Here is a 13,588-nt window from a genome sequence, read left to right as displayed (position 1 = left end):
ACCCTGCAAAAATGTCCAACACATCTGATAGCAAAAAAACCCTGAAGTCACTAGACTTCACCCACTATATCAGCACTCTGGCATATTCTAAAAACAGAGCAAAAGAGGCCAATCTAATAAGGGCCAAAAAGCAACCTGGCACAAACAGTAACATAAGATTGGAAATTCAGCACAGCCCCAGACGGGCCTGGCTGAGCACACAAAACTGAATAGACAAAACCAAATCAAATGTGAACAATAGCAAAGAATACTTAGCTTGAGAATGCAGGGACTGAACTGGAAAGTAAGACCTCAGGAGGCAGGTAAAATCACCAGCATGGATAGAGGGAGTCGGCTGTCTTAAATCCAGTCAGAGACTCCAGATGTCCAATCGTCGTCCTCATTATCAGGTGGCTGGTCTCTGTTAATTAGATCAGCTTCATTACCTCCTGCAACCACCAGAGGGAGTCCGGAAAGAGAACTCACGACTCCTCTGTCAATACAATCAGCTCCACCACCCTCACCAAGCAACCAGAGGTAGACCAGAAAGTGAATTCACAACAGTACCCCCCTTTGAGGAGGGGTCACCAAACCCTCATCCACGCCACCAGGCCGATCAGGATGGGCACGGTAAAAAGCACGAACCAATCTATCGGCATGAATGTCAGAAGCAGAGACACAAGAATTATCCTCCTGGCCATATCCCCTCCATTTGACCAAGTACTGGAGTCTCCGTCTAGCCAAACAAGAATCCATTATTTTCTCTACCTCATATTCCACATTGCCTTTAACCAATATAGGGTCAGAAGGCGCCGCTATGGGAACTACTGGCTCAACAAACCTCTTCAACAGAGATTTATGAAACGTTATGGATAGTGTTGAGCATTCCGATACCACAAATATCGGGTATCGGCCGATATTTGCGGTATCGGAATTCCGATACTGAGTTCCCAAACTTTTTGCATATTGAATACCGGAATTGGAAGTTGCCATAATGCTATGAGCCAGTTTGATTTGATTCAGCCAATGAGGAATCCTCAGAAGTGTGGGCACATCCTGTTAGGCATGTAGGCATGTTAAATAATGTCATGGCTGTGATTGGCTGCTGAAATGATGTCATGATGCACTATAAAAGCCGCCGCCGCCATTTAGGGTTCACTCTGCTGTGAATTCAGTTAGGGACAGGCTGCTGTTCAAGACTCTGAGGGACAGTTAGAAATAGCGATTTGCTAAATAATATTGTGCTTTACCCAGGCTACATTATCAATCACTGTAGCTTTCTTTTGCCTTGCAGCGCTGTTCACAGCTGTCTGCAGGGTCTGTGTGAGTGCAGCTCATGCTGTAGTGTGTCCTGCAGCCATCTCTAGTTGTAGGCCGCTCATGGTTTGTCACTGCCTCATACATATTTTTGTTTTATTGCTGCTCATTTTTCATTAATTCTCCTATTAGTGTGCATCCATCCGTATCCATATACATTGGTTGCAAACACTTTAGGAGTAGACAGCGGAGCCTTTCTGCAGCCTTTCAGTGCTAGTGCCCAGTTCTCTGCACTGTTCACGGCTGTCTGTGAGGTCTCTGTGTGTGAGTGCAGCTCACGTTGTAGTGTGTTCTGCAGTCACCTCTGGTTGTAGTCCGCTCAGCGTGCGTCACTGCCTCATACATAATCCTTTTTTTGTTTTATTGCAGCTAATTTTTCCTGATTTTTTTCTCCTATTAGTGTGCTTCCATTCATATCCATCTACATTGGTTGGTTGCAAACACTATATAGGAGTAGATAGAGGAGCCTTTTTGCTGGCTTGTGCCCTGCAGCCGCAGCCAGATTAGTATTAGCCTATTTTTTGGAGCCTGATCTATTGCATTGTAGGTTACCTTCCTACATTGTAATAGCTCCAAAAAGTTTGTGATACTATCGCTTTCACATCTTTGGTCACATCCTTTTTGTTTTTTTGAAAAAAAAAACACGTAAATAAAGTTCACCAAACACTCCACTTTACAGTTGTGTAGGCCACATTAGCTCATATTAAAGTGTAGTCCACACACTTTATAAAATTAGTGTTTATTAAACCTGTTAGCAGCTGTTCAGGAATAAGCACACTAAGCCCCCCCTTTGTACTTTTCTGCCTATCTTTATCAGTCTACCAAGATGAAGAAGGCAGGGAGTAAGGCACGTGATCGTGGGCGTGGAGTTTCAGCAGGGAGAGGACGTGGGGATTCTGTGCCTGCTGCGGGCACCCGTGACTCAGCATCCCCCAGTTTTACCTGGCAACAGTCCTTTATGCGCAGCTTTGTAGGACCTCGCCGTACCCCACTGCTGCGGGACGAACAAATTGAAGCCATTGTCGGATGGATGGCAGCTAACGCATCGACTTCAATGACTTCCACATCCTCTCAGGGCCAGAGCACTGAAGAGCAACTGGGTTGCCCTCCCAGGGCTGTGGGGTACTCGGTACCGGGCCAGTGTCAGTGGGATGTGTCACAGCAGTGGTGACCCAGTCCGTGGCCCTGGGCGCCCATGTAACAGGGGAGATTGAATGGTGGAATGTAGTTAGATGAATAGTTCATGACGCCACCTGTGGTGCTCGGCAAGGGAGGTGTTGAGCCGACGCTGCATGCAGATCCGCTGGGACTGATGGTATGGTGCAGCAAAGATGTAAAAGCTCCCCACAGGTGAAGCTGTAGTCCCAGGGCAGTGTAGATGTGGTTGGCATGGGGATGTAGCGGTGCCGGAAAGGTAGGAAGCAGACAAGACACAGAGGGGTGCAATTTCTGTACTTTTACTTGATAACTGCAGTCCAGGGTCCTGATTACAGATGGTAACGGAGCAGGCTAGCCTGGAAGCAATTCAGGGATTCTCTCTCAGCAGAAGGGCTGTGCAGTCTCCTTTCCTAGCCCTTACTTAAGGGATCTCCAGTACTGAGTTACACTGAATTTCCTCCTGTCAGATGTTCTCAAGAACCTTTCTTGCACGGCAGACAGCTGTAGCCTATCTCGGGAACTCCTTTCTCCTGTGTCCCGGCTCGCTATCCAAGCTGATGTTGTGCCCTCAAGTCTTAGATGGGAATAGGGCATTTACAGCCTCCTACTCCTCTGGTGTCTGTTGCTGGACGGTTAGTATCCATACAACCGTGGAGACCAGGCTCCAGTTCATGCACTCTCACTTGAGATGAGCTCTTCCTCTCAGCTCTATCTCAGTGCTCCTTCCACACGTCTGCACACTTCACCCTCCGCAGACTAACTGACTCCTTCTTCCTCTTGGCCCTCAGAGAGCACTCCTCCCCTTAATTCTGGTTCAGAGTCCACCCTGCTGGCCTGGAGTGGAACCGTGTTGCATGCATAGATTGACTGTGAGAGAGACCCGTCATTGCCTCCAAGCCTGGCATTACCCTCCCCTGGAGGAAGGCAAAGCCAGTGTGGCGGCCATACTCCTGGGGGCGCCACATTCCCCCTAGTGAACAAAATATGAAAACATACAAACAGTTAAACAATAATAATTGCACAAGATTTAAAAAATGAAAAAGTTACAAAAACCAAGTGCTTCAAAAATGGTCCTATGATGATAAGTTCAAGCATCAATGTCCATGGTCCATTCCTGGCAAATGGTGAATTATATACAAGTAAAGTTTTTGACCACACAAGTCCTGTGGTACAATGTCCATAAAACAGAACGGGAAAATTTTTAAAGGAAAGTCTTAGGCTAAGTGCACACGTACCGGAACTCTCGCGGAAATTACCGCGAGAATTCCGGAATTCCAGTCCGCAGGAAAATCGCATTTTAAATTCCCGCGATTTTCCCGTGGAAAAACTAGCATTTTGCAAGCGTATTTAGCTTGCAAAATGCTAGCGTTCTCCAAGCGATCTGTAGCATCGCTTGGAGAACTGATTGACAGGTTGGTCACACTCGTCAAACATAGTGTTTGACAAGTGTGACCAACTTTTTACTACTGAGGCCGCCTATGCAGCATCAGTAGTAAAAGATAGAATGTAAAAAAAAAATAAAAAATGGTGTTATTCTTACCCTCCGACGTCCCGCGCATCCGTTCCCAGTAATCCTTTGCGAAAATGCCCGCGATGACGTCAGTTCTCGCGAGATCGCGACGTCTCGCGGTAATTCGCGATGACGTCGCGTGAATGACCGCGAGACTTCGCGATCCCGCGAGAACGGACGCCATCGCGGGCATTTTCACAAAGGACTACTGGGAACGAGAGCGTGAAGAGAAGCAGGAAGACTGCGCGGGACGCCGGAGGGTGAGAATAACAATATTTTTTATTTTTAAATTCTTTTTTTTACAGGGATATGGTACCCAAAGCCCGGAGGACAGTCTTCTCTCCTCCGGACCGTGGGTGCCATCCGCCAATGTTCTGCTTACTTTCCGCATGGTGTGCACAACCACATGCGGGAAGTAAGCGGAACAATGCATTCCTATGGGTGCGGGATCGCCGCGATTCCGCAAATTAATGAGCATGCTGCGGTTTTTACCGCGAAGCGATTCCGCCGCGGTAAAACCCGCAGCATTAGTACAGCATTGCGGAATCCCATAGGAATGCATGGGATGCTTATTTTTCGCGTTTTCGCGGCAAAATCGCGCGGTTAAAACCGCAGCGGAAATGCGAAAAAAACGCCACGTGTGAACTCAGCCTTACAGGTTACCTGTAGGCACAAAAAACTTGAGAATAGTTACATATATACATACAATTTCAACATTTACATTCACTTTGCTATATACGATATCTGATGGGTGGTATACCTTGTGTGGTGTGGGTAGACCTGCGTAACTCTGATGAGGGTAAACTGGGTAAACTAGGTAGTATTCTCCTATGGACTCTTAGACTCACCACGGGCATAACAGGTTCACCACTGGCAGGGCGAGGGTTCTCTGGCTCCACTGCTGGTGTGGCATCTGCTGCCTTATTTTCCTGATCCTCAGGGTTTTCTGGAGTTACGTCTCCTGTACTGCCAATTGAGGAAATGTCAACACTGGCACCACTATAGCATCGTTTACTTTAGTCCAATTCACAGGGAATTCTCCAAGTATTGTGCTGACCTTCTCTTCTCCCTCTATGGGTTGGATGTTATCTGGTTCTTCCACTCTTTCCCTTAACAAGTCAGGACACAGCTACAGATGATCTCTTGATATTGCTGCTGAGGTTTCTCCTCCATCTTTGCTAATAAGGCATACCTTGGTATTATCAAAGTTTGAGGGCATAATGGTATAAGGTTCAGCTTCTCATTGATCATCCAGCTTATGCAGTCTTCTTTTTCTCTTGAGAACTTGCTCTCCCGGTGACAAGGGAACTGCAGGTGCATTCTGATTGTAAAACTTCTCCTGCTTTTGTCTTGCCTGGGCCAAACTCTTTTCCAAACATTCTTGTACTCTTCTGTACTACTGTTGTCTTTCTGTATCCCATTCAGCATCTGGGTATGGCACCTCAGGCGTAAGGACTCCCATGTCCAAATCTATAGGCAATTTGCCAGGTCTCGCTCTCATCAGGTATGCTGGGGTACAGTTGGTGGAGTTCACTGGAATATGATTGTAAAGATCTACCAGATCTGGCAACTTCTCTGGCCACAGATTTCTCTCCTCCAAGGGCAAAGTCTTCAGGAGGTCAATCACTACCTGGTTCATGTTCTCGCACATGCCATTGGTCTGTGGGTGGTACAGAGTTGTCCGGATCTTCTTACAACCATACAGGTTACAGAATTCTTGGAACACTTCTGCCTCGAAAGCTGGACCTTGATTTGTAAGCACTCTTTCAGGATACCCATGTGGTCTACAGAAGTGCTGTTGGAATGCTCTGGCTGCTGTCCTGGCCATTGATCTTTGACAGGCACAACTACCAGGAATCTTGAGTAGTGGTCCACGATGGTAAGAGCATAGATGTAGCCAGACTGGCTTGGAACCAGCTTCACATGGTCCAGGGCCACCAACTCAAGGGGCTGTTTGGTGATGATTGGCTGTAGAGGAGCTCTCTGGCTGTTTCGATCCTTTCTGCGCAGGTTGCAATGTCCACACTCCCGGCACCACCTCTTAATGACTTTCCTCATACCAGCCCAATAGAACCTCTCCCGGAGCAATGCTTCCAACTTCTTCCTTCCGAAGTGTCCAGCTCCGTTGTGGTATGCTTCCAGGACCATTGATGCCTCTCTCTTTGGGACTATCACCTGCCAGACCAGCTCATGAGTGCAGGCATTGATACTCCTCCGACACAGCTTTCCTTCATAGATGAACAGCCGGCCTCTCTCCTTCCACAACTGCTGGGTTTCTTCAGGGGCATCCGACTCTGGGCGTGAGTCATCTTTTGCCAGCAGCTCTTTCACCAGGTGGACTGCAGGGTCACTATCTTGCATTTCTGCCCAGTCATGATGGGGCAATGGATTCAGGGTGACCTCCTTCAAGCCAGACCGTCTGTTTCTTACTCCTTGAGTACGTTGAGCCGCAATTGGCCGGTGGAAGGGAGGTAGCTCTATTTCTTCTAGAGCCTCAGGGTCTTCTCCAGCATCTGGCAGATTAGGAATCCTGGACAGCGCATCAGCGTTGGCATTCTTGTGCCCTGCCCGGTACTTGATGGTAAACTCATAGTTAGATAGCCGAGCCATCCATCGCTGTTCCAGTGCATCTAGTTTTGCAGTGTCCAAGTGTGTCAACTGGTTGTTGTCCGTGAAGATGGTAAACTTGGCGGAGGCTAGGTAATGTTTGAACCTTTCGGTGACAGCCCAGACTATGGCAAGGAACTCCAGCTTGAAAGAACTGTAGCTGTCAGGGTTCCTCTCGGTGGGACGCAGCTTCTTGCTGGCGTAGGAGATCACTCTTTCTTTTCCGTTCTGTACCTGCGACAGTACTGCTCCTACTCCCACATTGCTGGCATCAATGTACAGCACAAAGGGTTTGTCATAATCTGGGTAGGCCAGAACTTCGTCACCTGTGAGAGGCATCTTCAATCTGGTGAAGGACCTCTCCAACTCCTCCGACCATTCAATGGTGGAATTCTTCTGTTTGGTTTTCTTGGACTGCCCCACCAGGAGATTTTGCATAGGGGTGGCTATTTCAGTAAAGCCTTTGATGAATCTTCGGTAGTAACCTACCAGTCCAAGGAATTGTCGTACTTCATGGAGGCTGCTGGGCTTCGGCCAGTCCCGGATGACTGTGACCTTGTCAGGATCTGGTGCCACACCTGCACTGACCACATGACCGAGGTACTGTACCTTGGGCTTCAGGAGGTGGCATTTGGAAGGCTTCACCTTCCAAATGGACTCCAGTCACAGAACATCTTTCTTGCCAGTAGAGAAACAGAAATCGTTGAGGAGCAGAATGAGAGAGCTCCTGAAAGGTCACGTTTCCATCAGATCCGCAATGAGAGTTTTGGGCCTCATGATGGCTTGTATCCCCTGTGTTCTTTGGGCACAGTTTCACTCGAGCCCTGCAGAGAGAGGTCCTGTCAGCCTGGGATCGACGACAGTCTACCCTTGACAGAAGAATATCCTTATCCCCGGCAGGAAGTAGGTCACTACTTTGGTGGATTCAGCCAGTAAACCTAAAAGTGGGCATTCATTGGATTGCCTCTTCATGGGTGGTAATTACCACGGACTCCAGCAAATAGCGATGCGGAGCGCACCTGGTAGGAAGTATTCTCCAGGTAGAATGGCCATCGGACATGCGTTCCAGGTCTTCCAACTACAGAGAACTCTACGCTGTGTCGGAAGCCCTAAGATTTAATCGAGCACTGTTAAGGGGCCGGCACGTCAAGATTCTGTCGGACAATGTGACGGCGGTGTCCTTCCTGTGTCTCCAAGGGGGTCCCAGACATTGAATGCTCCAGGATCTGGCAAAAGAGATTTTTTTCATGGGCATAGAAGACAGTCCGACAGCAGTTCATCTCGAAGGGTCTCAAAATGTTGTGGCGAACTACCTGAGCAGACGAAAGGTTTAGCAACGAAATGGGAGCTAAATGAGGTGTTCCAGTACTTCTGTCATCTCTGGGGAAGGCTTCAGAGAGATCTGTTCGTGACCAGGAAAAATGCAAAGACAGACGGATTATACTCGCTGAACTCATCATACAATCCAGAAGCCGTCGGCTCATTAAGTCAGAGATGGAGACGGTCCCTGTCCTACGCTTTCCCCCCCCCCACAGCACTCATTCCAGCCATCCTCGAGAAGATACAGGAGGATCAGGCGAAGGTACTTCTGATCACTACGTACTGGCCAAAAAGAAGTTGGTTTTTGCTGCTGCTAACTATGGCATTAGAAGACTTGGTTCTGCTTCCATGGAGTAAAGACCTCATCCATCAGAGCCCAGTCTTCCATCAGGATCCGGAAAGGCTTCATTTTTCAGCTTGGATCCTGAGCAGGACATCCTGAGAGCTTGGAGGCTGTCAGACCAGGTTATAACCACAATCCAGGCCAGTAGGAAGCCAGTTACTTCTGCAATATATTATAAGATCTGGAAGAAGATATGTTTTTAGAGTGGCAGTTCTGACTTTATTGCGGGGAAGCCCGATATCCCAAGCGTCTTAGACTTCCTTCAGGCTGGTTTTAATAAGGGGCTTAGACCCAGTACCTTAAAAGTCGAGATAGCGATGTTAGGCCAGGGTCAGACTTGCGAGAAACTCGCACGAGTCTCGCATCTCAATACCCGGCACTGCTACCGGCACGTGGGACCAGAGTGCTCAGCTGCATGGAAATACATGCAGCTGAGCGCGCCGGTCCCGAATACTGGTGGCAGTGCCGGATATTGAGATGTGAGACTCATGCAAGTTTCTCGCAAGTCTGACCCCGACCTTAAGCACTTTCTTTGCCTACTCTCTGGCCACTCACCCATGGGTAATAAGGTTTGTCAGGGCAATCCAGTGTCTGTGCCCCACAATCAGGTGGTCAGTTCCCTCCTGGGATCTTGATTTGGTCCTTAGGTCCCCATGTTCGAAGCCTTATGTCCCTGGGGAAAAGATGTCCATTTCACAGCATACCGTAAAAACAGCATTTTTGGTAGCTGGTACTACAGGAAAACATGTAGGGGAGATTCAGGCCTTGTCCATTCGGGACCCATATCTTCAGATTTGGGATGACCGTATAATCCTAAAATTAGAACGCCTTTTGTACCAACCAAGAAATTCTTCTACCCTCATTCTGCGAAAACCCTTAAATGAGAAGGAGCCGGCCCTTCACAAGTTATATGTCAAACAGGTTGTCATCGATTATTATTATTTTTTTATTATTATTATTTATTTATATAGCACCATTGATTCCATGGTGCTGTACATGAGAAGGGGTTACATACAAATTAGAGATATCACTGACAGTAAACAAACTAACAATGACAGACTGATACAGAGGACCCTGCCCTTTCGGGCTTACATGCTACAGGATGGTGGGGAAGGAGACAGTAGGTTGGTGAGTTGCAGCAGTTTCGGTGTTGGTTGAGGTGAGATCACTGGTAGTGGTGAGAGAGAAGGAGGTAGCGGGGTCATTGCAGGCTGTAGGCTTTCTTGAAGAGGTGGGTTTTCAGGTTCCGTCTGAAGGATCCAAATGTGGTTGATAGTCGGACTTGTTGGGGCAAAGAATTCCAGAGAACTGGATACGCTGAGGGAATGGTAGCCAGTGAAGAGATTTGCAGAGGGGAGAAGCAGAGGAGTAGTGAGGAGAGAGATGAATTAGTCGGGCGGCAGAGTTAAGGATAGACTGGAGAGGTGTGAGGGTGTTAGCAGGGAGACCACAGAAAAGGATGTTGCAGTAGTCGAGGAGGGAGATGATGAGGGCATGCACAAGCATTTTAGTAGACTGAGGGTTGAGGAAAGGACGGATTCTGGAAATATTTTTAAGCTGGAGGCGACAGGAGGTAGAAAGAGCTTGGATGTGCGGTTTGAAGGACAGGGCAGAGTCAAAGGTTACTCCGAGGCAGCGGACTTCTGGTATTGGGGAAAGTGTGATGTCATTAATTTTTATAGCTAGGTCAGGTAAGGAAGATCTGAGAGATGGAGGAAAGATGATGAGTTCAGATTTGTCCACATTGAGCTTGAGGAAGCGAGAGGAGAAGAAGGAGGATATGGCTGATAGACACTCTGGGATTCTGGACAGCAGAGAGGTGACGTCTGGGCCAGAGAGGTAGATCTGGGTGTCATCAGCATGAAGATGGTAGTGGAATCTGTGGGACTCTATGAGTTGCCCCAGACAAAGTGTATAGACTGAGAAGAGTAGGGGTCCTAAAACAAAGCCTTGGGGGACTCCAACAGAGAGAGGATGGGATGAGGAGGTGGTGTGGGAGTGGGAGACGCTGAATGTGCGTCAACTGTGTCGAATGCAGAGGACAGGTCTAGAAGCAGGAGTATAGAGTATTGTCCATTTGATTTGGCTGTAAGTAGGTCGTTAGTAATTTTGGTCAGGGCTGTCTCAGTGGAGTGATGGGGCGGAAACCAGATTGTAGATTGTCAAAGAGCAAGATAGATGATAGGTGGGAGGAAAGTTCAGCATGGACGTGCTGCTCCAGGAATTTGAAAGCGAATGGGAGCAACGATATTGGGCGATAGCTGGACATATCGGTTGGGTCGAGGGTTGGCTTTTTAACCCCTTTCTGCCATAGGACGTACTATCCCATTCATGTGCCCTGTGACTTTATTCCCAGGGACGGGATAGTACGTCTAGCGCGATCAGCGGCGCCCATGTGGTGAGCGCCGCTGATCGCAGCCGGGTGTCAGCTGATTATCACAGCTGACACCCGGCACAATGTGTCAGGGGCGGTCACGGACCGCCCCCGAAACGTTAACCCCTTTTACACCGCGATCAAACACAATCGCGGTGTACCGGGGGTTATAGGGAAGCATCGGCAGGGAGGGGGCTCCCTCCGTGCTTCCCTGAGCCCCCCACGGCAGCGCAATGTACAGTGCTGCTGCGGGGGGCTCTTTCCCTACAGTTCCCCGGATCCAAGATGGCGACGGGGACCTTCTGGGGCCTGTAGGGAGCTGACTTCCTCACTGCCTGCAAAGCGCAGGCATGAGGAAGTCTGCAGCAGTGCCTGTGACAGATCGCTGATCTGTCACAGTGATCTGTGATGTGACAGATCAGCGATCCGTCACACGACAGTGATGTCCCACCTGGGACAATGTAATAAAGTTAAAAAAAAAAAAGTGTAAAAATAATTTTAAAAAAAATCGCTAAATAAATTATTAAAAAAAAAATATTCCCCAATAAATTCATTTTTTGAAAATAAAAAAAAAACAATAAAAGCATACATATTTGGTATCGCCGCGCCCGTAACGACCCGCCCTATAAAACTGTCCCATTAGTTAACCCCTTTACTGAACCCCTTAAAAAATAAAAATAAAAAACCAAGCAAAAAAATAATGATTTATTATCATACCGCCAAACAAAAAGTGCAATAACGCACGATCAAAAAGACGCATATAAATATCCATGGTACCGCTGAAGATGTCATCTTGTCCCGCAAAAAATGAGTCACGATACAGGATCATTAGCAAAAAAATAAAAAAGTTATAGCTCACAGAATAAAGCGATGCAAAAATAATTATTTTTTATATAAAATAGTTTTCATTGCATAAAACCACCAAAACATGAAAAAAGACCTAAATGAGGTATCACTGTAATCGTACTGACCCGAAGAATAAAACTGCTTCATCAATTTTACCGCACGCGGAACGGTGTAAACGCACCCCCCCAAAAGAAATTCATGAAACGTTGGTTTTTGTTCATTCTGCATCCCAAAAATCAGAATAAAAAGCGATCAAAAAATGTCACATGCCCGAAAATGGTACCAATAAAAACGACAACTCGGCCCGCAAAGAATATGACCTCACAAGACTCGGTGGGTCAAAATACGGAAAAATTATAGCTCTCAATATATGGTGATGCAAAAACTATTTTTACAATAAAAAGCGTCTTTTAGCGTGTGACAGCTGCCAAACATAAAAATCACCATAAATAGTAAATCAAACCCCCCGTTATCACCCCCTTAGTTAGGGAAAAATAATAAAATAAAAGAAATGTATTTATTTCCATTTTCCCATTAGGGTTAGGGTTAGTGCTAGGGTTAGGGCTAGGGCTAGGGTTAGGGCTAGGGTTAGGGTTAGGGCTAGGGTTAGGGCTAGGGCTGAGATTAGGGTTAGGGGTGTGTTGGGGTTCGGGTTGGAGTTATAATTCGGGGGTTTCCACTGTTTGGGCACATCAGGGGCTCTCAAAATACAACATGGCGTCTGATCTCTATTCCAGCCAATTCTGCGTTGAAAAAGTCAAATGGTGCTCCTACCCTTCCAAGCTCTGTCATGCACCCAAACAGTGTTTTTCCCCCACATAGAGGGTATCAGCATACTCAGGACAAATTGCAAAACAACTTTTGGGGTCCAATTTCTCCTGTTACCCTTAGGAAAATAAAAAATTGGGGGCAAAAATATCATTTTTCGGAAAAAAATGATTTTTTTATTTTCACGACCAGGCGTTATAAACTTCTGTGAAGCACTTGGGGGTTCAAAGTGCTCACCACACATCTAGATAAGTTCCGTGGGGGGGTCTAGTTTCCAAAATGGGGTCACTTGTGGGGAGTTTCAATAGTTTAGGTACATCAGGGGCTCTCCAAACGCACATGACATGTGCAGACCAATCCATCAAAGTCTGCATTCCAAAACGCCACTACTTCCCTTCCGAGCCCCGACTTGTCCCCATACAGTAGTTTTCTCCCACATATGAGGTATCAGGGTACTCAGGACAAACTGGACAACAACTTTTGGGGTCCAATTTCTCCTTTTACCCTTGGGAAAATAAAAAAATTGGAGACTAATTGATCACGTTTGAGGAAAAAATACGATTTTTTTATCTTCATGCCTGGGCATTATAAACTTCTGTGAAGCCCTTGGGGGTTCGAAGTGCTCACCACACACCTAGATAAGTTCCTTAGGGGGGTCTAGTTTCCAAAATGGGGTCATTTGTAGGGGGTTTCCACTGTTTAAGTACATTAGGGGCTCTCCAAAGGCAACATGACACCTGCAGACCATTCCATCAAAGTCTGCATTCCAAAACGTCACTCCTTCCCTTTCAAGTCCCGACGTGTGCCCATACAGTAGTTTTCTCCCACATATAGGGTGTCAGCGTACTCAGGACAAATTGGACAACAACTTTTGGGGTCCAATTTCTCCTGATACCCTTGGGAAAATAAAAAAAATGGGGACTAAAAGATGATGTTTATGGAAAAAATACGATTTTTTTATTTTCACGCCCGGGCGTTATAAACTTCTGTGAAGCACCGGGGGGTTCAAAGTGCTCACCACACATCTAGATAAGTTCCTTGTGGGGTCTAGTTTCCAAAATGGTGTCATTTATGGGGGGTTTCTACTGTTTTGGTACATCAGGGGCTTTCCAAACGCGACATGGTGTCCGATCTCAATTCCAGCCAAAAACGTCAAATGGCGCTGCTTCCCTTCCGAGCTCTGCCATGCGCCCAAATAGTGGTTTACCCCCACATGTGGGTTAGGGATGGGATAAGTGTGGTGGTGAGGTTGGAGAGGAGGTGGGATGGGATAGGGTCGAGTGCACAGGTTGTGAGGTGCGATTTGGAGAAGAGATGACTAAGCTCCCCTTCAGTGATGTTGGAGAGTGAGGTTATGGGGTTTGGG

Source organism: Dendrobates tinctorius, unplaced genomic scaffold, assembly GCF_039654945.1.
Source record: "Dendrobates tinctorius isolate UK_male_01 unplaced genomic scaffold, ASM3965494v1 ptg000347l, whole genome shotgun sequence".
Classification (NCBI taxonomy): Eukaryota; Metazoa; Chordata; class Amphibia; order Anura; family Dendrobatidae; genus Dendrobates; species Dendrobates tinctorius.
This window is presented reverse-complemented; position numbering follows the sequence as displayed.